This window comes from Lissotriton helveticus, chromosome 12, assembly GCF_964261635.1.
Source record: "Lissotriton helveticus chromosome 12, aLisHel1.1, whole genome shotgun sequence".
NCBI classification, from domain to species: domain Eukaryota; kingdom Metazoa; phylum Chordata; class Amphibia; order Caudata; family Salamandridae; genus Lissotriton; species Lissotriton helveticus.
The window spans coordinates 113,574,563-113,600,017 of NC_136073.1; positions in this window are offsets into that span (position 1 = coordinate 113,574,563).

Below are 25,455 nucleotides of genomic sequence, written 5' to 3' on the forward strand. Positions count from 1 at the left end.
TGAAAGAAATCTGTAGTTTGGCTCAGATGGTTCATCAGGTGCAATCTGGCACTCATGAAGGGGGGCACTGTTTAGATCTGGTATATTCCAACTTTAACATTTCCACCGATCCACCATACCCCATTTCATGGTCAGACCACTTTCCGGTTCACTTCTCCTGGTTTATTAACAAAACTCGTGTGTTACCCACTCTAAAGACTGAGGAACGCCCTAGAAGAATTAATATTCCGGATCTAGTGGAGGCCCTCACCCACTCCACCCCTATGAAAGCACAAAACTTGGATGAAGCTGTAGACAACTTCTCATCCTGGATAGACTCCTCCATTAAGGCACTACCAAAAAGCAAAGGTAAAAACAACCATAGGATCACCCCTACTTCCCCCTGGTATACTAAACAAATAAAAAAATTTAAAACAGGATGTAAGGCGTTAGAGCGAGTATGGAGAAAGAACTATTGTCCCACTGCTAAAACAAAACTTCGTGCAGCCCAAAAAAGTTACTACGCAGCGATTAAAACAGCTAATGGGGAATTCTATGCGTCTAGAATCCAAAAAGCCAAAAACAACAGTCGAGAAATTTTCTCCATAGTTAAAAGCTTTACTGCCCCTGTAGCAGAGAAGACGGCAATTCCGCCTTCCACAGAATGGTGCGAACAACTATCCACTTTTTTCATCGAGAAAATTCAAAAAATTCAAGACAGTCTGAATAACCCTAACCAGCCACCTGCCTCTCAAACGGATCTAGCTTTAAATTGCCAACCTCTTTCTCCTCCACTTTCTCTAATGTCAAGGGTTAAAGTGGAAATTACTAAATTCACTCAAGTTGAAAGTATAGACGTTATGGCCTTATTAAAAACTCTGAAGTCAGGGTCACCTATAGATCCTTGCCCTGCAAGGGTCCTGAATGGAATAGCTGAAGTAATTACCCCCATGGTCACCACCCTGGTTAATGAATCCCTAACTTCAGGAGCTGTGCCCACCAAGTGGAAACAAGCCAAACTTCTCCCTCTGTTAAAAAAACCCTCCGCAGATCCATCGATCACCTCCAACTACAGGCCCATATCACTCCTACCAGCCCTTGCCAAAGTTTGCGAGAAGGCGGCATTCCGGCAACTTGAGAGATTCGTGGAATCCTCTGAGGCTCTTCATCCGGCCCAATCAGGGTCCGCACCTCTTTCAGTACAGAAACTGCATTGGTGGAAATGGCTGAGGCCATTAGGGAATGCCTTGACGGAGGCGGCAGAGCGGCCCTTATTCTTTTGGACCTCTCTGCCGCGTTCGACACGGTGCCCCGCCGCCAGCTTTTATCTAGGCTGGAGGACATTGGCATCTCGGGCACGGTTTTAGATTGGATTAGGTCTTTCCTATCTGACCGTTCCCAACAGATTTGGTTACCCCCACATCACTCCTCCAATAGAAAGGTAGAAACTGGTGTCCCCCAGGGGTCGACCTTAAGTCCCCTTTTATTTAATATTTATTTAACTCCTCTGATCCGGCTGGCTGAGAGCTGGGGGGCTAAGATAATGGCCTATGCCGACGACACCCAGCTTCTCTTCACCTGGAAAAAAGAGAATTTGTGCACCTCTGGAGTACGCCAATGCCTATCCTCTGTATTTGCCTGGCTAGCCAAATCATGCCTCAAATGCAACGAGGAAAAAACAGAAATTCTGCTCTACGGCCAATTCCCCACTGACTTTAAGGAGTCTATTTGGCCCAGCGAATCAACATGCCCTACGGGAGAGACTGGGATAGCCAAGAACCTGGGTATCTGGTTCGGAGCCGACTTATGTTTCCGCGACCAGATCTCGCGCTTGGCGGGGATGTGTTTTGGAACCCTGACCACTCTGCGCAAATTCTTTCCCCTCCTCCCTCAAACGGCCAAAGAAACGGTAGCCAGAGCTCTGGTTCTCTCCCGTCTGGACTACTCAAACGCCCTTTATATAGGGGCTCCTGACTATATGATCAGAAGGTTACAGGTAGTCCAGAATGCTACGGTGAGACTCATTTTTAACATCCCCAGGAGACTCAGCGTTCGCAAACAGCTGAAGGAGCTTCACTGGCTTCCTGTGGCACAAAGAGTGCGCTTTAAATCTTTGGTCATCGTCTATAAAGCCCTCAATGGACCGTGCCCTTCCTATCTAGCCAAAAGATTCACTCTCTACCTCCCGACCCGTCAGTTGCGATCTACCTCCAGAAAGCAGGTCGCCGTCCCCAGATTCAGAAGAGTCCGCCTGGGTGGACAATCTCTAACGGTAAAGGGAGCTCAAATGGGGAACGCCCTGCCAGACGCTCTTAGACACGCTCCCAATCTGACCAATTTTTAAAAACTGCTTAAAACTCACCTCTTTCAAGTTAATGAATAGCAGACTCCTTTTTCCACCCTGATCCAGTTTCTTCCCCGCGCCAGGACAGTCTTGACTATCGGAGCGCGTTACAAATCCGCATATAACATAACATAACATAAAATAACATCTACCCTGTCGTTGTTACTTTTGCATGTCCAAGGTAAACACAAGAAAGATACATATCTTGCTTTTCAAACCATTGTGATCTTGTATAGAAAGTGTGAGCAGCAATTATTCGGAATATGAAACAAAGCATTGTAACCAGCATTACAAGAATGTTCAACCATTATAATGTTATTATGTGATCATACTTATACTCCTATCTAATACTGCCTATAATCTTGAGAGCATCATAGGAGTACCCTCGGCCGGATCCATTGGGACAGCCTAACCATCCCCCATATCTGAGTATGTTATGTTAAATTAATTTTGTATGGTGCACACCTACCCAACAAGGGTTTCCCAGCGCCAAGCCTGAAGGAGCAGAAAAGAAGAAAAAAAAGAAAAGTAAAAAACGGATCATGAATTATTGGTTGAACAACTAAGTCTTTAAAGGTTTGCGAAAGTATGATGTGCCAGGAAGCCTGTCTGGATGGAACTGGCTATTTTCCTTTGTAGGATGACGGTAGGAGTCAGCAAGGCTGCATCTCAGTCACAATGCACAACGCTCCATGATAATCCCAGCAGAAGTGCTCCTCTGCCAAATGTGCACAGAGGCAGTTTATATAATAAAAGTACTGTTCCAATTGAACTGCATCAAATTGTCACAACTGATGCAATGGTAAGTCTGGAGTCTTAGAGCGATCTACAACCAGGCAACCAAATACCAGGGCATCACTTTTCATGTGCCTAGCCTTGGATAGAGTGTACAAACAACATGATAATAATGCTTACTGTGAAATTAACTGCATGCAGAATAATTTTTAGTACAATGTCGTGTAAATGTTAAATGTGTAAAAAGTCACCATTAGAAAACAATGTCATGCTAAAACGTGTAGCTAAAATGGAGACTTGGTGCAGGCCCTGTTGTACCTTACAACACCCTCTCCTTGGCTGGCGGGAGACTAAGCTCACAATGAAAGCATAAAAGCTAGCCTAAAATATCAACCTAAAATGTCAACTAAATGATTATAAAAGATACTTTAATTATAAAAGCGAATGAAAGCCATAAAAAAAGGCAATTAAAAGCATCCAACTGAATAAACATGATTGAAACTCAGTTTGATTAAAAAACAAGGCACCAAATTTAAACTAGGAGGGTCCTGAAATATTTCCCATGTTCAGGGAGTCAGTGGGATCCAGGAAGGAACCATCATCCGCAGACGATTAATACATAGTAGCCTGAGCAGCAAGTTCCACAGAATATGCATGGTCATATCTAGCCCAATCAGCAGATGATGATAGTGTGCCAGCCGGCAGTGTAACTGCAGTAGAAAAGCCAGATTTCAAGAATCCAGGAGACAAAGCATTCAGAAATGGCTCATAATAAGCATCCTGTAGCAAAGGTAGTCTCATAGGACAGCACTGAAGATGAGCCCTAAATGGGCGCACCTACAGATTAAATATCCGTAGGTTGAACCAATTGCATCACAAGACACAGATCCAGTGCACACTCGAAAGTACACCACAGACAGCGGAACACAGGCTGCAAATAGTGTAACCGCACAGATCTAAAAGACAAAGATAAAATGTTGTTCAATACCTGAAGTAAAGACACTTCAAAGTGCTGTATCATGTGCTCACAACACAGCAGAGTGTGTGATAAGTCGTTCACCATTTGGCCTCGAAGTGGAACATCCATTGTGGAGCAACAAAAATAGGACCAAAATCCTAACACCCATGAATAACATAAGCAGTATGCCTCCAAATAGACTGTACACAAATCGGTGTAAAAGGGACACGATCACCCCAAATACATTATTGAATGTGCTAACAAATCCAGAATAAATTGTTTAAAAAATGTGTACCACTTATACAATTTCACTAAAATGCTGCATCAAGTTTGTGCACAATACCAACCTTGCAACTTGAAGATCAAAAGTTTTTCGAGCAGATGTTAAGGCAACATCCATTTGAAACAATAAGGCTTTCCGTCAGCTTAACCTATCAAAGTTAATGTCAAAAATAGGAATCGAAAGCCACAACGTAACTTGCCTAATCATGTGTGTAGGTGGAAATAACACATTATGACAACAAGTCACAATGCTGGAAACTGTTACGACATTCGGCACTCCGGTCTTCATCCCATAACAACCTTTGTCATTCATGATAAAATAACTTCCATTTGAAAGTATTCAGAACATTGGCCGAATCAAGGAAATTAGGACACTCTTCAGAACACACACCAAATTGGCCATGGAAGTATTGCATGCCACATTCAGTGTCACTTCTTTACAAACTAATGAATGGTGAGGCAATGTTTCACATTTGTTTCCTCTGAGAAATACTTCAATGTACCCCTGATTTTAAAACCTGCAATGTCAAACTCAATAGCATAAGTGATCTCTGCTGACTGTTCCCATGCTGTACGAGAGACATGTCTTTCTGTATTATATTGACAGCAGATGATACAATATTATTGAAAGAATAAATCTGAGTTGATAATGTAGTCATGCCATTATCTGTAACAGCCAATGTTTTTTTTACAAAATTGCCCTATCCATTTCTCTTGCACATTCAGCAGCTCCCTGCTGAGAGGCTTTCCAAAATTCATTGTATATGGCATATATGAAAAGGTTAGAATGTGGTGACCTAGGACCCAATGAGAAGTCTTGTAAATCTATGTCATCAGAAGGATAGATAGATGTTCCTTAACTGCAGATATGGTGGAATACCGTAACCATTGCTGGCTTAACTTTCCTATGCTATAGGTAGTAACTAGCCCTGAATGTTGTGACTGCATGTACGGAGGTCTGTATGCTACTTTTGAATCGCGTTGAGGTGTTTAAAAAACATACATTGAAACCATTAGTCTTGATTGTCCATACTAACCACCCGTCTGAACCTGAAATTGGATAACTATATGTACTATTCTGTACCATATTATTGAGCTATTCTGAAAATTTGCAAAATGTTGCCAATTGTCAAAACGTGCCAAAGAGCTAATTCTATGTGTGTTCATGTCTTTCATTTTAGCCAAGCCTAGACAGTAGTTTGTTTAACTGTCTTGTCCAGAAGGATCATCTATTTAAGGATTAGACAAGCTCAACATAAAGCATCATTGCCCTGTACTTGCCAGAGATGGGTTCCCCAAATTGATACAAATCAATGTTTTCCTTCCAATATTCATAGCTTTGTAAGGCCAACTGGGAAATCAATGCATCTAGATAAATTAAATTTCTTTGGGTCAGCATGTTTTTCTTCGCTGGGGAAGCAGTACACTTATAACAGCAAGATACTGGGTCTATAGGGTTGTGACCAGAAAAATATGCAAACTTTTTGAAATATGTTTTTGAACTACCCGCTGGTGGTGTTGGGCAATGTTCCCAGTGTGTGCAATTGAAACCTGCCAGTGGAATACTAGCTCTGTGTAAATAGTGGTGAGCATTGTGATGGTAACACAATGTTTCACCATAATTAGCAGAATTTAAATACAAATCTTCAGTTTCGAATACTATATAAGATTCTAGTTCACCAAGCATGCCCCTGGCAGTTTCTACATCCCATTCATCCGAGATTGAATCAGGAGTAATTATGTCATCTATGTCAACCTTAAACACAGAATTAATTGGTAAAGGTTCTGTAGGCCAAATATCTCAAAAGGGTGCCAAACAATAGAATTGGAGACAGGAAATGCAGAAATATTCACAAGGGACAGGTCTCTAGGCACTTTGTGTGAAAATCCAAACATAGGACCATGGAGGAATCAGATAAGCCTGTCTCAGCCAAAGAAGAAATGCAAATACACCATGCATTGAAGTATGCAATGTATCTGGGAAATCATCAATGTTGCCAAAGTCACCAAAGGCAGTCTGCACAAAAACAGGGACCTCACTTGGTAAAGGAGAACTGTTAGACACCTCCAAAGGTGGTTAATAATAAGCAACTTTGTTGTTATGGGGTTCAGTAGAAGACTGTAAACTCACATTGTAGGAAGTTGGCTCTGTATATACTATACCAAAGTAAGATATAGTATGCACAAAGTCCAGTGGATCCCCAAAGGCTTACAGAGGTAAAAGTAGATAGTAGCTTAGTCTCTATTTGTGGTAGTGTGGGCCAGCGGTAAGGCTTTATCAAAGGGTAGTGTTAAGCATGTATTGTACATACTCAGGCAAGAAATGATGTCACACACTCAAAGACTGAACTCAGAGCAATTGTTTCTATCAAAAATATTTCTTTTGTTGTATTTATTTTTTAGAACCAAGCAGGACTTGGTACAGGTAAGTAGAATTGGTCTTTTCTAGACAGACTGATCAAAAGCAAGCTGGATGAAAATTACTTTTGTTCCAGGTTTGTAAAATATTTAAAAACAGTTGAAATTACTTTTGGATTACTTTAGACTACTTTTTAGAGTACTTTTTTATCACTTTTTCTACTCAGTGTGATATGCTTAGATATCACACTGGGACATGTCCTAGATAAAAAGTAAGTAAACCAGTTTTCCTTGAAACACAGTTGCTTATGTTTCCATACAAATTCAACTCCACACTTAGAACTTTTTCAGAGAAAAACAGTCACTGCAATCCTATTGAGAAATATTTGGTTATTGGTTTGCAGGTAAGCAATAGGTCTTTGCTGTTGAGTTTCTGTGGTTAGAACAAGGGTTCCCCCAGGGTCAAGGATGCACTCAGAAAGCACCTTCAGCGGCACTAGGGTGGCCGGGTGCAGAGTGCTGAGGCCCAAAGTTAGCCTGTGTGGGCTAGGGGGCACCGGTTCGTGGCTGCTCTGGGGCAAGCCATGGGTTTGGGGGAACAAAGCTCCTAGAGTTAATCTCAGGGCAAAGGGAGATCCAAGTTACCACACAAGGTGCACCCACAGTGGCACAGGGGTGACAGGGTGCAGAGTGCTGATTTGGCATTGGGTGACCTGTTGTTTTCAATGGGAGTTGCCGGTTTTGGATTTTGGCTGCAGGCTCAGTCCAGGAAGTCTTCTGCTAGGAACCAACAGCTGGGCAGGTAAGTTGGTGGACTCGGGACATAGATACACCTCTGGTCCTCATCTCCAAGTTTAAGGGCAGCTGTATGCAGGGGTGCCTTTTTAAGTCGGATTTCACCTTACTGGGCCACATGCGTTGGGGGTGGTCTACATGCAGAGGCTGCAAGCAATGTTGGGATGTCCTGGAGGGTCAACGCATGGTGGACTCGGACTCTGGAGCGCTGGGGAACCTCGCTGGGACCGGAGGGCTACTCAGACCTTGGGCAACGGGTGCAGTGGTGGTCCCAGGGGTCGGGTTTCTTTGTCTTCAGCAGGCTTGGAGTCTTTCTTTGGAGATTCTGTTGAACAGAGCTGCTGTTCACAGGAGATCCGGTCTTTGTTGAAGGCAGTCAGTCCTCCCAGGGATTCTGGAGGTCTCTGGCTGCAGGATAAAGCGACTTTTGGTACAGGATCTCCGGAAACTGCAGATAGGCCGGTAGGGCTGGGGCCAAGTCAGTTCTTCCCTGCAGTCTCCTCTATTGTGCATCTTTTTTCATCCTTCATAGGTCGCGGAAATCTGCTTTCTGGGTTGAGGGCTGCCCCCTAAATACCATATTTAGGGGGCTTTTGGGGGTCTCAAGGTAGTAGCCAATGGGCTACTGACCTTAGGGTGACTACACCCTTGGTGTGCTCACCCCACATGGGGGAGTGGGCACAATCCTTTATCCTGATTGGAGAGTGCCTGCCATTTTTAAAAGGGTGGGCACTGAAGAGTGGGCTTCACCTCTCCTCTCCCACTTGAGGGGTAGGGTTGGCAGAGGTGGGCACACCATCTGGGCTGCCCTAATTTGCCATCCTGTCTTCCTGCCGAAAAGGGGGTGAGACAGGAAGGGGTCCTGCCCCTGATAGCAGGAGAGGCTGGGGGTCTTGTTACAAAGGCAGCAAGGCCTAGAAAGCTCCCCTGCCACAGATGGCTCTTCCTGACATGGGGGAGATGTGGCCACTTCCGCTCAGGAAAGGCTTTGTTTCTGGGCCCAGGGAGCCATGGCTCCCACCCCAGGGGTCCAGAAACATGTCTTGTGATGGCAAGCTTATGTTTACCAGTTTGAGAACCCACCAGAGGCTGGTAATATTCAGGGGCATCTCTAAGATGCCCTCTGAGGGCATTGTATAGTAAATCCCACACTGGCAGCAGTGTAGGTTTAATATGCTGAGAAGTTTGCAACCAAACTTCCCAGAATTCAGTAAAGCCATTATGGTGCAGTAGAGCTCGTAATGACAAACTCCCAGACCATATACTCTTTTATGGCTTTACTGCACTTATAGGGCCTCATTTATGAAAACTTTTGCATCGCTGCGTGAAAACAGCTATGCAACAGTTTTGACTGCACTCTCCTTGTGACATGATGGATGCGCCATATTTAATGTACGACACTCAATGTTGCAAAGAGTTACAGATACGTCAGTATTTCTGATGTATCTGCAGGCACAAAAGTGGCGCATTGCTGGGGTGTGTCTGAAAACAGACACAACTACAGCAATGTGTCCTTTCACATGGGGCAAGCCCCATGTGAAAGGGCCTGCGTCAGTCAACGCCTGCTATGAGGCAGGCGTATGATATTGACGCAGTACCGTCCTAGAAGTGGCACACTGAAATCTTATAGATTTCAATGCGCCACTTCTACGAGGCTTTTTGCGGGGTAACGTCCACCCTGCATACATTATACCCATGAAGGTATAATTCAAGGTCATTTGCATTACTTACTACAAAAGCAGTTTACACCAGCAAACATTTCTAAAAGAAAAACACTCCCGATGCTGCACTTACACATAGAATTGTCGAAGATGTAGTATACAAGTTTCCAAACTGAGCTTCATCCCACCAAGGTAATTGGCGACATGCCACTCCCCAACCCCCATGCACTGAACCTCATGTTTTACTTGCATGGCTCTTGTATTTATTGCGTACATTACGCCTGCGTGCACTACGCTCCTAAACAATGCGTAAGTTACTTGCCCTGCGTTCCTCACGCGTAAGCAGTGCTTAATTTGTGCTGGTGCTTTCCGGTGCTTAGCACAGGCACTTATTTCTCTGGGCCGGGTCTACAGCTAGTTGAGTCCACATGCATTATGAAACATACTTTTTATTGGCGGCGCGCTGCTCAGAGTAGCTGCCACTGTTCCAGTCTGTTCCAGTCCCCCCCATCCCCATGAAGCACTGATATCGCACATGAATGCGTGCTTAGAAAACATTTCAAATTTGATACCGCTGCTCGGCTGCCCACCTAAATATGAGCCACACAATAGACATTACCGCCAGAAACTGAGGCTGGTGGGTCCCAGCTTTGGCTTAGGTCACCAACACCGTCACACTCCATTTCAATTTTGCAGTCATTGATTAGTAGCCTGGCCCCATCCTTCCTTGTTGAATCATCCAGTTTGTGGCCCAAAACAGACCAATGAGAAGTTTTTCACCCTTGGCCCGCCCAGCATACTGCGCACCTGCCGCCTTAATCATTATCTGACGACGGAGGCAATCCGCGTGTTGTGCCGCAGGCCTCCTCCTTCGCACATTAGTTAAAACTCAAAAGGCTGTCCCGCAGTGCCAGTAAGTAGGCCCTTTCACCCTTTATATTTGTCTGCAATGTAAGCTTTTAAATGTATTTTCATGCTAAATAACGTTTTATAGTGTGGGGCCTGTGGTTGCAGCTCTTCCTACACTGCTGATGTGTCCCGTGGGGGTGTCCCCAGGACACCCCCACGCCGCACGGCCCTCCAGCTGCTGGCGCGCCCCTGCCCTGCTCCACAGGCTCGTCCCTGACCTTGGTGCCCCCTCGCTGCCGCTCGTTCCTCCTCCCTCGTAGCTCTCCGCATTTTCGCCAGCTTGTCTCATATTGTACTTCTGTTTCGCCAGTCTGTCTTAACTTGTAATTTCTTTTCTTTTGTTTAATTCATTTTGTGCCTTTTGTTTGGATTGTACCCTCTGTTGTGTGCCCCCCGCTCCCCGCCGCTGCTCCCTCGCGGCCCGCCCCCTTTCCTTTCTGTAAACCCCATTGGCCCCCCGCTCCCGCCTCCCAGCTGCTCCTCCCTCCCACTTAGCCTCATATGGAGACCGCGTGGCGTAGGCGAGTGTGACCTGTCCCCAGGACACCCCCACGCCGCACGGCCCTCCAGCTGTTGGCGCGCCCCTGCCCTGCTCAACAGGCTCGTCCCTGACCTTGGTGCCCCCTCGCTGCCGCTCGTTCTTCCTCCCTCGTAGCTCTCCGCATTTTCACCAGCTTGTCTCATATTGTACTTCGGTTTCGCCAGTCTGTCTTAACTTGTAATTTCTTTTCTTTTGTTTAATTCATTTTGTGCCTTTTGTTTGGATTGTACCCTCTGTTGTGTGCCCCCCCCCCGCTCCCCGCTTCCCGCCGCTGCTCCCTCGCGGCCCCGCCCCCTTTCCTTTCTGTAAAACCCATTGGCCCCCCCGCTCCCACCTCCCAGCTGCTCCTCCCTCCCACTTCGCCTCATATGGAGACCGCGCGTACGCGCAGCTGTCACGCACAGCGGGCGCGCCGATTGTGCGCCGAAGGCGCGCCAAAGGCAAGCCCGTCTACGCCCATCCGCGCCTGGACCGCGCCCAGTGCCAGGACCCCTGGCCCGCGACGACGCCAGACCTCACGACAGACCTACGACGCCATCACCCTCAACGCACTCAATGCCGGTCGAACCCCCGCCTGCTAACGAGCCACCCCGAAACGCACCCACGGACCCTTCACCTGCCAAGCCTGCAAATTCACCTGCCTCCGGACCTGCACCGCACCCGACAAGCCGAGCACCAGCAGCAACCACCTCAAGTGCATCCTGCTCAACACCCACTCCGTCCACAGACACGCCGTCGAACTCTGGAACCTCCTCGACACAACATCACCAGACGTCGCCTTCCTCACTGAAACCTGGATGAACGCCTCCTCAGCGCCTGACATCGCCATAGCCATCCCGGATGGATACAAGATCACCCGGAAGGACCGCGTCAACCAGACCGGAGGAGGCATCGCCATCATCCACAGGAACACCATCCGCATCACGACCATCCCCGACGACACCTTCACCGCCGCCGAACACCTCGACTTGGAGATACACACCGACCCCAAGACCACCATCAGAGGCACCCTCATCTACAGACCCCCGGGACCTCGCACCCGATTCAGCGAAGACATCGCAGACTTCATCAGCCCGCACGCCCTCCCCTCCGTTGACTACATCCTCCTAGGGGACCTCAACTTCCACCTGGAGAACAACAAGGACAACAACACCACCACCCTGCTGGACAACCTCGCTAACCTCGGACTCAAGCAACTGGTGAACACCCCCACCCACTACGCCGGCCACACGCTTGACCCCGTCTTCTCCTCCAGCAAGCACATCTCCTTCAGCCACACCACCGGACTCCATTGGACTGACCACAGCTGCACCCACTTCAGCTTCAGAAGAACCATGACCCACCACCACCCGCAACAGATTCCTCGCAGGAGCTGGAGCAAGATCACCGCCGTGCAGCTCACCACCTCCCTCCGCCAGAACCCTCCCGCCAGCACAACGGACCCCAACGAAGCAGCCAGCAACCTCACACAGTGGCTCACCAACTGCGCAGATGACCTCGCACCACTGAAGAACCCTCCCAGCAGACCCGGCAGCAAGAAAACCCCCTGGTTCACCGATTAACTCAAGATCTCCAAGAAGAACTGCCGCACCCTCGGGAAAGCCTGGCGCCATGACCAGACCACAGACAACATGACAGCCCTCAAGCACGCCACCCGCAAACACCACCAGCTGATCCGCACCACCAAGAAGACAGCATTCAAAGAACGACTGGACAACAACGCACACAACAGCAAGGAACTCTTCAGCATCGTCAAAGAGTTCTCCAACCCCAGCGCCGGAAACAACGACATCACTCCCTCACAAGACCTCTGCGACTCACTCGCCTCGTTCGTCCACCGCAAGATCGCCGAAATACACAACAGCTTCGGCGCACCAACCACGCACCCAACCACCGATCCAACGCCCCCCACCACCACCCTCTGTGCCTGGACCCCGGTCAGCACCGAAGACACCACCCACACGATGAACACCATCCACTCAGGATCACCAACCGACCCCTGCCCCCACCACGTCTTCAACAAGGCCGACTCCATCATCGCACCCCAACTCCGGGACATCATCAACACCTCCTTTAACACCGCCACCTTCCCGGAGATCTGGAAGCACGCCGAGCTCAGTGCCCTCCTGAAGAAACCAACAGCGGACCCCACCGACCTCAAGAACTACCGCCCCATCTCGCTCCTCCCTTTTCCTGCCAAAGTCATCGAGAAGACCGTCAACAGACAGCTTGCCGCCTTCCTCGAGACAAACGGATCCCTCGACCCCTCGCAGTCCGGTTTTCGTGCCAACCACAGCACCGAGACCGCCCTCATCGCAGCCACTGACGACATCAGATCCCTGCTCGACAACGGGGAAACAGTGGCCCTCATCCTCCTGGACCTCTCTGCAGCGTTCGACACTGTCTGCCACCGCACCCTAGTACAGCGCCTCAGCAACATCGGAATCCAAGAGAAGGCACTGAAATGGATCATCTCGTTCCTCGCCAGTAGAACCCAGAGTGTCCACCTCCCCCTGTTCAGATCCGAGGCCACCGAAGTCATCTGCGACGTACCACAAGGATCATCACTCAGCCCAACCCTCTTCAACGTCTACATGAGCTCTCTCGTAGCCATTGCATGCAAACACAACCTCAACATCATCTCCTACGCCGACGACACCCAGCTAATCCTCTCCCTCACCAACGACCCCGCCACCGCCAGAACCAGCCTACACGAAGGGATGAAAGACGTCGCCGAATGGTTGAAGAACAGCCGCCTGAAACTGAACTCAGACAAGACGGGAATCCTCATCGTGGGATCATCGCCCTCCACCTGGGATGACTCCTGGTGGCCCCCTGCCCTGGGCACCACTCCCAAACGAACGGACCATGCACGCAACCTGGACTCCTCCCTCTCGATGACCAGACAAGTCAACGCCGTCTCATCATCATGCTTCAACACCCTGCGCCTACTCCGTAAGATCTTCCGATGGATCCCCACCGAAACCAGGAAGACGGTCACCCAGGCACTCGTCACCAGCTGACTGGACTACGGAAACACCCTCTACGCCGGAACCACAGCCAAACTTCAGAAAAGACTCCAGCGCATCCAGAACGCCTCCGCACGACTCGTCCTGGACATCCCCTGACACAGCCACATCTCCGGCCACCTGAGAGACCTGCACTGGCTCCCCGTCAGCAAGAGGATCACGTTCAGGCTCCTCACCCACGCACACAAGGCACTCCACGACCTGGGCCCCAAGTACCTCAACAACCGCCTGACCTTCTACGCACCCACCCGCCAGCTACGATCGACCAGCCTCGCCCTCGCCGCCGTACCACGCATCCGCAAAGCCACAGCCGGGGGAAGATCCTTCTCCTACCTGGCAGCCAAGACATGGAACTCCCTCCCGATCCACCTCCGGCTGACCCAGGATCATCTCTCCTTCAGGAAGCTCCTCAAGACCTGGCTCTTCGAGCAGTAACGGACCCCTCCCCCCCCCTAGCGCCTTGAGACCCTTCCGGGTGAGTAGCACGCTATACAAATGTCCTTGATTGATTGATTGATTGACTGCTGGCTTTTAACTTTTGCAGCAAAATCTTTTTTTTAAGTTAAAAGCCAGCAGCAGTGACAGGAGAACAGCAACTGTCGGCCCCACACTACAAAAGGTTATTTAGCATACTAAGCAATTTGAAAGCTTTGTAGACAGATATAACACTGTCAAAGTCAAAGTCAAAAGATTCTTTATTTCGGCTTTGATGCCATAAAAGAAGAAAACATTACATTTTAAATGTTAAATCATTGTCTAAAACAATACATTTTATGTTGGAAGACAATCGGAGCACAAATAGACAGTATTAAAATCATAGGATGGAATTCTCCCTAAGTCAATGACAAGGTTATTTCTAATCCTAAACCAGGATCAAATTACAACTGATACCCCAATGTTTTCCTTTGTAGGAAAATACTATGTAGAAATCTACTGACACTAAATGTTATAGTTTGCGAATAATTTGTTGTCAGGATTCTCAATGCCTGTGTGCATGACCTAAGGCCCAACAATAGACATATTGGTTTAATCCATTTTTTCCTGGCCTGGGCATACACAGGGCAAAAAAAGAGAATATGTTGCTCATTTTCTATCTGATTCAAATGACACAAGGAGCAAATTTCATCAGTTACTAAGGATGACGATTCTAGATTTCTAGCCCAACGTGCCAAAGTTGTCTTGATTAAAAGATTCCCATATCTGAATTTTAAAAACAAAGTTTTGGCAATTGGGGGCTCTATTTCATCCATAAAGGTCTCAAAAAGTGGGACATCCTTAAAACTTAAGAAGTTTGAAATTAACGTCCCACCATTGCTAACACTTATAGTCCTATTCGCTATAATAGACCAAAAGGCCCTTTTTAAAATTAGTTTCGAATTTGAGGGTAGTTGTTCAGGATTCTCCCAGAAGTGTTTCAATCCAATGTTACTAAGCCAAACTTTAACATGCCTAAGCCATGGAATGACTTTTAGACTATCCAGTGCCATAATTTCTTTTAACTTGTCTCTATAATCTTGGAGTTCGGGGACATGCCATAATCTGACCCAATGCATTAAAGGTCGGATCACTACTTGGTGGTCAGTTCTTTTGAAATTTAAATCGAGTTGCAGGGGTACTAGTGGGGTACCTCTAGGGACCCTTACCAAGCTTCGCATGAAATTATTATCCAGGACGCTGAAAGTATCCTTGGACCCCGTCCCCCAGATTTCTGCACCATATAGGACTGATGGTTGAACTTTGAATTTAAAAAGTTCAATCGCTGGGGACACTGCTTTACTGGTACTCTGGCTTTGTTCCTTGAGAATTGGTTTTACATTCTGGGCAAATATCAATTTGCTTTTTTCTATTTGGGCTTTCCAGGAAAAACTCGAGTCGAGTGACACCCCTAAATATGAGAAGTGAGGCACCGACTCCAGTTTTACTCCTTTCAAAGTTAAGCAACCCTTATCTGATTTTGCTGGATTTAGACTCATGCATTTGGTCTTTTTCCCAATAATTTCCAGCCCCTTCTTACTACAGTATTCACTAAAAGTATTCAATAGTGTCTGGAGGCCTTTTTTGGTTTGGGAAATCAAGATAGTATCATCAGCAAATAATAGTGATGTTACCCTTGCGCCGTTCAGTTTTGGTGAATCATTATTACATGCCTCTAAATATGAGGGAATGTCGTTTACAAAAAGGGAAAAAAGCGTGGGGGCCAGAACGCAGCCCTGGCGAACACCGCGCTCGATGGGGATTTTTTGAGTTAATTCGCCGTTTGGACCCCATCGGATTCGCGCAAAATTCCCTTCATGTAATTCTTTAATCTGAACTATTAAATTATTGGGCAGACCTGCTGCACTCAAGGTTTTCCATAAAAGATTGCGAGGCACCAAATCAAAAGCTGCCCTCAAATCAACAAATGCAACATATAAATGACCCCTTTTAATCTTTACGTATTTCCAATTAAGGCAACAAAATCTAAAAATCTGATCTAATGTACTGATTTTGGATCTAAATCCGGCTTGAAACTTGGTTAAAATTGAATTTTCCTCCAACCAATCACTCATTCGCAATAGGATGTGTCGTGAGTAAATTTTCTGGAGGATATCCATTAAACTAATTGGCCGGTAATTACAGGGGTCCATCCTATCTCCTTTTTTAAAAATTAAAACAATTTCTGATCCCTTCCAACTTTCTGGAAACTCTAAAGTGCAAGATAGCATATTGCACAGATGATTAATATAGGGTGCCCATACTTTTAAGTCATGCTTATATAGATCCCCTGGAATTTTGTCGAAACCTGGAGCTTTGCCCAATTTTATTTGGCTTATTGCCAGCTCGGTTTCCCCTAATGTAAAAGCAAGCTGATCTGTTAAAGTTTCATAGCTTGAGAAGTCCGTGACCATATCGGAATCATCATATTTTTTATATAAGTTAGTAAAGTGATTGATCCAGGTTTGTTCATCCAAAAAGACGTCCTTAACCACTCTACCAACATTATTGCCATTTGCTACTAGCCTCCAAAAGACCACATTATCGTGTGATTTGGCTGCCAGCAGCATTGCGGCCCATTTGTCTTCCTCCCATGATATTTTGGAGGCCCTCTGAACAGACTTATATTTATTCCTTGCATTTTGGATATCCAATAGGGATTTAGATTTAACGGCCATTAAAAGTTCCCTTTTAGATTCTCTGCACGATCTATCGTACCAAGGCTTACTATGAGACAGATTCTGGGTCTTTTGCTGATTCTTTTTAAGCATTTTAGTGACTAATAGTTTGAGATCAGTAAAGAATTTTTGGTGTATTAGCAAAAAAGAGGTTTTGGTTTCCTCTTCGAGCGTTAAGCCTAAATAGGGTTCAAAGGTCCCCACAAAAAGTGTATAAATTTCTTTAAGGATATCGCAGTGGTCCAATATAAAAGGCCACTTTAGTGATCTCCTATTATAACTAATATGGATCTCGACATTATCACCACTATTTTCCTGTGGTGGGGGCAATTGGGCTATATCATTAAACAATGATGCATCTACTGTAAGATTTAAGGGAAAATGGTCACTTTCTAGCCTCTTAATTACGTCGAGGTCCAGAAGATACGACCAAATGGGTATAGACGCGGTCACAAAGTCTAGATTACTTTTGTAGTTTGTCCTGCAAAAGGTTGGTTTCTTCAAGCAGTCAGACGGTAACCGTCCATTACATGCCCTCAAACAGTACTCTGTACATAGTTTATTCAATTGGAGCGCCAGAGCTGAACATTTCACTGGTTTGGCGTTCTCCAAATTAGGGATTTTGTTCGCCTGATCTTCCTCAGCAAAAATTTCGCTAAGGCCCAAAACTGGCTCAAAGTTACAATTTAAATCACCAGCCACAATAATAAGATCCTCCCTGGGATCCAGTCCACTTAAAAAGTCGTCTAATTTGGCTAAGGTTGGTGATTCACTTGATAAGGGTAAAGGCCTATTATAGATGTTTATTAAAAATAGTTTTTTCCCTTTACACGTTGTGACTTTTAGTGCCAGTATATCTGTAGAGTTTATGTTCACCACCTCAATATTTGCCCTTAAATTTACTTTCACCCAAATCAAAAGACCCCCCGAAGGCCTTCCACTTCTAGATGGAATCGCACCAATTCCATATGTCTTATACCCTACTCTATGTGGTATGTCAATTGCCCAAGTTTCCTGTAGCATACAGAAATCGAAAAATTCAATAAAGCTCGCCCAAACCGGGTCCCTCAGATTTTTTGCGACTCCGGCTATGTTCCAGCAGACTAGTTTTACCGGTTCCCCATATCCAGGTGGGGTCTCTGAGTGCACCTTTAATGCCTCTCTGGAACAAACGGGGGCCACAGTATGGACTACCAGGGCTAATTCCTCAGGCAATAACCTTTCCCTCGTTTTGCTATGGGGTATTACTGATACATCTAATTCTATACGTCGTTCTCCTAGGTTTGTTACGTCCCTTAATCCAGATTTATCGAAAGGGGGCTCAGAAGACACCGTTGCTTTAATTTCATTGATGACACCCTCAACGGTAGATTTTCTTATTCCACTTTCCTCGCCCCCCGATATAACACTGAACACTGGCACACAGCTGATGGCAGAAATACAAGACTATCTAAACCCTGCCTCTCGACAAAAAATTGCCTTGAGTGGCACGTTCAGGTAATCTTGTTTTTCTCGAATCAGCTGTGTGCCAGTGTTCAGTGTTATATTTGTCTACGAAGCATTCAAGTGGCTGATCATGCTAAATAACATTTTATAGTATGTGGGGCTCAGGGCTGCAGCTCTTCCTCCTCTTCTTCTGGCATTTAACTTTTATGGCAAAATAAATCTTTTTTTCAAGTTAAAAGCAGGTAGCAGTGGCGGAAGAACAGCAGCTGTGAGCCCCACACACTATAAAACGTTATTTAGCATACTAAGCCATTTGAATGCTTTATAGACAGATATAACACTGGCACACAGCTGATGGCAGAAAAGCATGATTACCTGAACGTGCCACTCAAGGCAATTTTGCTTCGAGAGGCACATTCAGGTAGACTTGGTTTTCTTGTTTTTCTGCCATCAGCTGTGTACTAGTGTTCAGTGTTATATTTATCTGCATAGCATCGAAATGGCTCATTATGTTAAATATTTTTTTATAGTGTGGACCCACGGATGCAGTTAACCCTCCACTGCTGCTGGCTTTTAAGTTTAAAAAAAGATGTATTTTGCCTTGAGTGGCACATTCAAGTAGCCCTGTTTTCTGTCATCAGCAAACATGCTTGCAATTGTATGAAGTAAAACTAGAAGTCCTACAATGCATTGTGTTATGCTAGTTCTTCAAAGCCTTGTACTGGCTAAAGGTACCACACATTATGAGTCCAATTGGCCATTATTCAGGACAGCTCACCAACGGTGCCATACCATAATGCTGCTACATAGACTGCACAGGCAGTCGTCACTGGAGATTCCTTCCTGCAGAGCAGGCTCAAAGCTATTGGTGTGCTTAACTGAGTGTGGGGGAGTGGTTTTGGAAGTGGTGAGCTGCCAACTGGTAGTGTCTTCTTCAACTGCTTCCTCTGCCAGTCTTTAATTGTTAGCCAAGACCACTTTGGAATCAGAGAAATAGGTGGGTGGAGTCAGTGGAGGAAGTGGGTGGAGCCAGGAGAGGAAGTGGGTGGATCTCGGGACGTGGGTGTGACTCCAACAAAAATTTGAGCATCTGTACCTAATATTTTACAAATTAAGCGCTGGTTCTGCCTAACTTTAACCTCTGCATACCTTTGGGGTCACTTGGTCTCTATTCACACTAGACCTCATTTTGGTGTAGTATATATAGAGCCAGTTTCCTACAATAGGTGACTGTGTTTGCAAACTCCAAAAATGTCACTTATCATGAGTTTATTTCACGTATTTAGTTTGAATAATATAATGGTTTAGTAATATAAACTGTGGGAAAGGGGAAGTTTGGTTCTTTTAAGTAAGAACGTATTAGTTTGATATACACGCATGCAAATGATTTAGAGGTTGAGGAGTGAGGTGGATTATGGGAGTGTGAGCCCTTCAGCAAAACTATGGAGGTAACTGATTGAAGCAGCTGGGGAATCCAGTCAAGTGACGCAAGCTTGATAAAAGGGAAAGCGAATACAGCTGAGAATTTGGATTACGATTGAGAGTAGGAAGAAGCAGTCTGTTAACGGAGCATAGAACGAGGGGCCAAAGTACTGACAGCGACTGTTTTATGAAAGGTAAATATGTGGGATATGGAATAGGAGGGGTGTTGAGAAGGAGAGTGAAAGGGGAGCAAAGTAGGGGAGGAGTCACAAACAAGAGTGAGGGTTTTTGATGACACGGGTGGGACGATGTTTTTCACGTTCATAGCATATGAAGGGCAACCACAGTTGAGGATGACACTGTGAGAAATAAGGGGCTATAATCAGCAGCATTTGAATATTGTTTGTTTAGGGCATGAATTTGTTAATGATCGTGCCGCATTTAAACGCTGTGTTTAACATCTAAACATCGTTTTTAAATACACTTTTACTGTTTATTGTATTTGCAGTAACCCCTGTCGAAGATCCAATGTAGGCTCGAAATGCATTGGGTATTTAAAAAGCGTGCTAACTTAAAAAAGTGATTGATGTGGACGTACCTGTGTATAAAGCTGCCGCAATTCATGCATCAGAACGGCATTCTGGACCCATTTCAAAATGGTTTCCGGCCGGGCCACAGCACCGAGTCTGCCCTACTGGCCACGACTGAACATCTCCGGACGATTCTCGACGCTGGTCAGAGTGCTGCGCTGATTCTTTTGGACCTCAGCGCGGCCTTTGACACGGTATCTCATGACATTCTGATACATCGTCTGGAGGCGATCGGGATTACTGGCCTCGCCCTGGAATGGTTCCGTTCATACCTAAAGGACAGATCCTTCAGGGTGTCAGCACCTCCGTACCTCTCTCAGTTCCATCACATCGGTCAGGGAGTCCCTCAGGGCTCTGCACTTAGCCCGTCCCTTTCTAATCTCTATGTGCAGCCACTTGCGGTGGTTGCAAAGCAGTGGGGTCTCACGCTGGTATCGTATGCAGATGATACTCAGCTAGTCATCACTCTTACTGAAGGACCATCTGCATCGGCCACGAGATTTAGGGACGGGTTGGCTGCAGTTGCCCAATGGATGACTGACAATTGGCTACAGCTTAATGCTGGCAAAACGGAGGTGCTGCTTGCAGGGAAGAACACCGCCCACTGGGATCAGCATTGGTGGCCATCCTCTCTGGGCGCCATGCCAGCACCCAAGTCTCAGCTTTCAGACCCACACCAAGAGAGTGGCAGCCAACTGTGTGGATCTGTTGAGGGGCCTTAACCCAATACTGAAATTTTTCAATTCGAAAGTGCGGCAGCTTGTTGTCAAGGCTACCATTCTCTCACGTCTGGACTACGCCAGCGTGTTGCTCCTGGGCGCAAACAAAGCTGAGATAACACATCTGCAGAGGGTTCAGAATTTGGCAGCAAGGACCAAGATAGGTCTTCCCCGTAGATGCTCTGCTAGAGCTACAATTAGAAAGCTTCACTGGCTACCTATGAACTGCCGAATCCAATTTAAGGCTCTCTGCTTGGCGTTTAAGATTCTTAAAATCAGGTGCCCAGATCTCTTGTGTCCGCTTTTTACCCCATATGTGCTCCAGCGGAATCTGTGCTCACTAGGTCAACACCTGGTGACTGTACCGCGTACCAAACTTTGCCGCATGGGTGGGCGCTCATTCCGGGTCTTAGGAGCCAAGCTGTGGAACTCCTTGCCGCTGGACATCCGTGGCATGGAAAACTTGGTTTCCTTCCGGAAAGCGGTCAAAACCCTGTTGTTTCCTCCCCCTTAAAGCTGCTCTCCCGACGTGGCTAGCCTCTTTGGTACTGCACCTGATCTACTAGCGCTGGGACGCCCCTTTGCTGGGGCAGCTGTCGCGCTCACACAAACTTTTAACATAACATTTTAACATAACATTGGCGTACAATTGGTGTATGAAGATGAAAATAAAGACTACGGATTCAATCACACTGTCTCTGTTGTGATGAAAAGATAAGAGTACATGGATTAAATATTGGATAATGAAACAGTTATAATGAGTTTACATTGGAGGACTTGGATAAAAGTAATATATTGGCGGGATCAATTCCCACTTTTTGCAGTGCGACAGTGGGAGCGCAAGAGGCGTGCTCTTTCTTTAATACACTATATTGACAAGTGGCATTGAGGGTAAAAATGTTGTCACCTAGACAAGCGTTTGTTGATCGCTATAGGCTAGTTAACGTTTTATGGTGGAGTAAGGCAGCAGCCTTGGGGTATCATTGCATGGTTATGACATATTACAAGTAGAAGCCAGCAGAACAACTCTGTATTTTAGTGGCTAGGAACACTAGTGGTAAAATACTATTTGAGCCGGAGAGCAGAATATACTTGCACCGTTCCTGTGTCTGGCAGAAGCCCCCACAGTCTTGATAGCTCAGTGAGCTGAACGATCTCCGCTGACAAATGAGTTGATGTGGAGGTCTCAAGTATGAATTCCGGTATCCGTTTAAAAAAAAAGGTAATAGTAGCATCTATAATTTATAGCACTGAAATTGTTATTGTAAAAGATGTTTAATAAAATGTATTGCTTGGGGACGCAGGTAAAAATGGCTACCCCTCTAAAACTCAAACCAGCATTGGCATAGCCAATAGGTCTCGCCTTTGGGCCCTTATAAGTGTTTAGCCGTGCAACAGTTGATGTTGTTGCACCAAGGATATTGTGCTGCATAACTAAATACTTATAAGGTCCCAAAGGCGAGACCTATTGGCTATGCCAATGCTTGTTCTCACATATGGGAGAACATTCAAATATGTGAGTTCAGGATGTGCACTGTACATATAACTCTTCTGTTTCATTAAGTAGGCTATACGGTTGCGCCATGTATAGTAAGATTTTAGTCCACACTGACTGGCCTCGTAGTTCACTAAATTGTTGTCAGGGCAGGGGGCATGCATCATACTGAGTTAATGTAGAAACAATACTAATGCTTCACAGTGCAGTGATATAATCTAATGTAGTGAAGTGAAACTCTTCTGCTTGTTAAAGAAATACACTTTTTATGAATTTTGAAGACACTATATCATATTCTAGCATGATGTTTGTTGCCCGATTTACAGTCCAGATATTTTTGACGCTCAACTGCTGCATAGGCTCCTAGAGCCAGACTTGACGCTTGGCTCGGCCCTCCCTGGTAATGTGTTGGCCCGCCCACTTCTAGCCAGGTGTACTAAAAGGAAAGCTTGTGAATAGCAAAAAAACTGATAAAAGTAAACTCAGGCGGAAACGTAAATCTGTGTATGTCATCTTACACTATTTGTTGAATTCATATTTAATACGCATTTATATTACCCGAGGGTTTTGGAGTGCTTTATATGAGCACCAGTGATTTAAATGGGCCGGTACTCACCGGTACTGAGTACCGGCAATTCTTTTTTTTCACATCTAGAGTCCCAGTACTTCTGCGTTACTAACGAGAGTACCGGTACTCACTGTAACAAGGCGGCATTTTAGGACATAAATAGTTATGTGAGCATGCATTGCATTTCTACACTGCGGCGCATTCTCACATGATGTTAATTTCACAGAGGGTGGCAGTGACGCCCCACGGCAGTGCAACGTGTGACGTCACCCCCCGTACCTGTGCGGCGGGAAGTAAGAGGAAGGCTTTAAAAAGCATCGTTTGGTCTGGCTTTCCCTTTCTTCTGTGCGAGCACAGGAGAAAGGGAAACAGCCAATAAATGCCACCGGTGAGCAAAAAGCAGGTTCCCCATAAGCGCCAGTGCCAGTCCGATCGAGAACCAAGCGGCAAGCAACTTTCTGCCACTCTGCAGGTGAGTGCCCTGCGCGCCCCCCAATGTCCTCGTGCCTAAAAAAATGAATGTGTCTGTGTGCGCTGCAGGGCCAGGTGCAGCGCTTCACCACGGTGCTCTACCTTCCAGGCTTCCACTCGCTGCGGGGTGCTGCTGCAGGGCAGGAAAGAGAGCAGGTGGCTGGCTGTCAACTAGTACAGCGTCAACATGCAATGGCACCACACCTACATTACAGATTCAAACAATTTGTCATCATATACACCCCAAAAATTTCTTGAGCCCATAGAATGTTTTTCATTAGCCCCCGCACACTTAGTCCTGCCTCTAGCCCCGCCTCCTTGCCCCGCCCCCAGTTCAATCTGATGAGTACCTGGACTTTTCTTTCTCCATTTAATGCACTGATGAGCACCAGTTACGTTACACAAGGACACATTCATTTCTTGGTAGGCACGGGGTGATTAAGTGATTTGCCCAGAATCACAGGATGCTGAGCCGACGCCGAGACTCCACTGTTACTTTGTCAGCAGCTCTGCCCGTAAGGCTACATCCTCTATGTGCTTTGAGAAGCATTAGGGACACGCTTAGGCATCTCTTAAATATATAATATCATTTTCTATTTAAAATGAATATTTTGCATTTCAAAGATGCCAACAGAATACTTGATTTTCCCAATTTCTTTACTGGCCATGTGGGCCAAATGTTAGCCACGTAGCAAACGCACATAATTATTAGGCCAAGATTATGCTGAAAGAGTGAGACACCCTGAAGCGGACGGAGCTAGTGATAACGAACCGATGGGTTCATTACAGAAAGAATCGTGACTCCCCCGGTGCGCAGCTGGTATTGTGAGACACGTGGGTCTTACAGCCCGGCCCGCCACTGATGGTTGGTGGCGAAAGGCTCTTGCACAACACCTGATTCGTTTAATTCGGCGTATCTCAGAAACTCTCCCCTCCAATCAGAGCCCTGCTGTACCAGAGCGCGCAGGCCTGGTATCAGAGGCTTTACATCAAAAGGTGCTCGCAGACACAATCACCCTCCCGAGATGCTCGAGAGAATAAAATACAAGAGGTAGCAAACGGTACGTTTCAAGCAGGGATAGTTAGCAGTTGTTTCAAGAAAGCAATTTAATAAATAGGCAAGCTACTGGGTTTAAAAATTGCATAAGAGAGTGGAAAAGTGTGGCTCACTGGTTAGAAGCGGCAGACCGTGAAACCGAGGTCGGCCCGGGACCAGGGTTCAATTCCCGATGCGGCAGGGTCTTGGGTCAATGTCCGGGGACTCGATAATTCTCGCCTAGGTGCCTACGCTAACCATGGGTCCCACTCTGCAATTCTGGGCAACAGCTTGCTTAATCTCCACAACGGCCCTAGCAGCGCCGGGGATGCCTGGCTTCACCTTTGGGGTGCCCTCTCACAGGGAAAGCCAGGACGGGTTCCCCAGCGGTATACAGCGCCACGTAACGAGGTAACAGTGTGCTTTACAAGTATACATACATTACATTACATTTTATGTATGTTTTTACTGCCTGTTCAGTAATTATCTGCTGAGGAGCGCTCTCATCGCTTGAAGTAAAATTGTAGTCCTTCTATTTTTGTGAAATGTCACGGTTTTTGGCTTTAAAATTCTGGTCACCCTATGTACCAAATACAAGAGGTAGCAAACGGTACGTTACAAGAAGAAAAAGTGACGTGTACATGTTACCAAAGCGTATAAAGTACAAGTAGAGGTCTATTACACGTGGTACGTAGAGGTTGTACGAGAACCGCCTTACCACCAGGACAGGGAACGGCGCCAGTCTAAATGTTTCGTGATACAGCCACAACCCTCTTTGGTGCAAGAGGTAAAAGTAGCTAGGGAGGGCGTGTGCAGGCGGAAGAGAGGCTCTGGTTGTACCCAGTACCTGCTAGTAAGCCCCCTCGGTGCCTTCCATGGCACCTTAGATGCTAGCCTGGACCCCTGTAGGGCCTTCCTCTCTCCCTGTCCTTCAGTAGCCGCTGCGCACTTACACGTCAGTAGCA